Genomic DNA, 2,762 nt, shown 5'->3' with positions numbered 1-2,762 from the left:
TTTTGGGTTTGCTGTATTTATTCAAAAAGGGCCAAAAAATAAACAATAATAGAAACTTACAGGTGGTCTGTACACCCTTAGTGTATAGGGGCCAACAGTGTCATTCTTTGATTCTATAATTGGCTGGACAAAGTTACATTTTTTTGCTGCAAAAGAAATTAAGTTTTTGTCATGTTGACTCCTAATAACTGACCCTGCAGCTTTCTTCATTAAAACAAGTAAGAGCTCATTTAAAAAGTTGTGGTAAAGCTGCACCACAACAAAAAACACCAATCTATGCTTTACTAACTAAAGTGCCTTACCCTGTGCTGATTAGAGTATCTGAACCCTCTGTAGTATTATAAAAATGAGCCTGATGTTAGGAGGAAGAGTGTATGGTAATATGTAAATGACACCCAAGACCTGCTCTGGTTGTTATAGTAAAGGCTGACTCTTCCATTAAGAAATCTAGAAAGGACATACACAAATGGCAACTTCTTTAGAAGGGAAATGGGTAGTAGGGACTCTGCGACAATGTTTGTTAACATCCTTGCAGTGTACATAAATTACAAACATTTCTTTATCATTAAAAGTGGATTGCACTCTAATACTATGAATTATGAACACACAGCAATGACTTCAACTGGTGGTAAAATTTTCTGAAATCCCTGGACAGCCACATTAAGTTTGGATTTCTGTCCTTATCCTGAAATTGTAGTTTTGCCACCTGCCTCCTCCTTGGTTTCTATCAACCTTTTTGTGGCAGATATTACCAGATCTCCTGTTTTCCTATGCTAGTTGATAAAAAATAATTGAAAAACAAATTGTTGCCATTGCAACCACGGAATGGTAAGCTGCAATTTATACACTTTTTTTTGTTCTTTGCCTTAATCAGCACTTAGAGTGTTTGCTGAAAAAGTCAATCTATGAGTATAGGATATGGGAGATTCCACTGTTAATCTCTCCTTTTCCTAAGGATATGTGTCAGGTTATAATGCTAACGCACTGGATTTAGTAGATTCTGATTCACTAACCTGGGACCATTTTGGTGGTAATGAACGTTAAAACTTGTTGAAAGCTTGCTTGTTCCAGGTCAGCGACTCAAAAAGTTCTGAAGTCAGGTAACTAGCTTTTTTTTTTTTATAAAAGCAAACCAACAACATGATGTGCCCTGTTCTTCTCCCATACCCAATTTCATTTGGTTACAATTACAGTGGCCTCCCTTTTACCTGTGCCCCATATAATTGTGGCTGCAAGATGTGCAAGATTTGAATTGGCAAGCCATGCCCAGTGACTCTGCTTACCCGGTTACTTGGCTATGAATAATCTGCATATGATAAACCCTTTAGCTTATCAATAACATTCAGTATGCCCACCCCCCACCACCATTTCTTAGTGTTTTTCTATTGGTTCCAGTTCTGACCAAGCAAAGCTCCACAATATGAGGCAGTACAAGCACGACAAAGATTCCAACCATTACCTGTTGTAATTAAAACTAAATTTTGTGTTGAGCTGGAATTTGCATGAAAATGCCACTAGACAGAAAGAAAGCAGAATTTTAACAATTATACCACGATACTTCATATTTTTAATTCTGAAACAAATTCATTTTGATTACAACCCCCAATGATGTACAAAACAGGTATGTATGTCTGACTAAGGGCAGGATACAAAACATATACACACTTTTTAGGACAGAACAACAAACGTCTTTATTCTCACTGACAAATGAAAAAAAAAAAAACTAGACAGACAACAGAACATCTGAAATCTGGATACATAATAAACCACAGATATTTTACAGATATTCCAGTATTAAAAAGAGAAAAAAACACGATCCATTTGCAAAGATTTCCATCCATAAAAAAAACGAAGATTCTGAATGCCAGAACATATGATCCTATAACTTTTACATGAATATAGAAACCTTTAGTTTTTTTTCACAGGATCTAACTGCGATTTGATATTCCGTTCCCATAGTTTCTGGGTATCTGTAAATCCATGCTTTCCTTTGTTAAATGAATTTGGCCCTGCCGATGTTGGGGTGTCCCTAAAAAAAAGTTTGACAAATGAACAAATGTTATAGCAGTTTATACACTAGAGGACATTTCATAAAACATACTAATTTTTCCCCCTAATTTAATGACACATGAATAAAAAGAGATGGCTATACCACGATTTAAACATTTTATTACAATTAATTATTGGAAGATTCCCAGAAACTACTAGCAGCATGGTGGCAGGTTCCAATCCCAGGCAGGACAATATCTGCATGGAGTTTGCAGGTTCTCCCTGTGTTCTGGGGCTTCTCCCAGACTGAGTTAATGACACATGACTATAGTAGGGACATTAGGATTGTAAGCAACTTTGTGGGACAGCTAAGACTATGGACTTTATACAGCCCTATGTAATATGTTGGCGCTTTATCAATACTGGATAATAATAATATACTATTGCTAGGTTGGGGCAATTTTATTTACAAGTTTCGATACAGAAAAAACATTGACTTATGTGTTGTTGACATAAACCATCCCATAAGCAATGAGAAGAAAGAAGTTACCGTATACAATAAAATATTCACTGACTGTCTACACCTTCCAATATCAGTTACAACACATACAAATATTGAAAATAGAAACCTTTCAGTGAATTAAATAAAGTTGAGTTAAGGCAGTCTGTATTCCATCAGACAGTATATACAGTTAGGTCCATAAATATTTGGACAGAGACAACTTTTTTCTAATTTTGGTTCTGTACATTACCACAATTAATTTTAAATGAAA

Source organism: Pyxicephalus adspersus, chromosome 1, assembly GCF_032062135.1.
Source record: "Pyxicephalus adspersus chromosome 1, UCB_Pads_2.0, whole genome shotgun sequence".
Lineage (NCBI taxonomy): Eukaryota > Metazoa > Chordata > Amphibia > Anura > Pyxicephalidae > Pyxicephalus > Pyxicephalus adspersus.
This window is presented reverse-complemented; position numbering follows the sequence as displayed.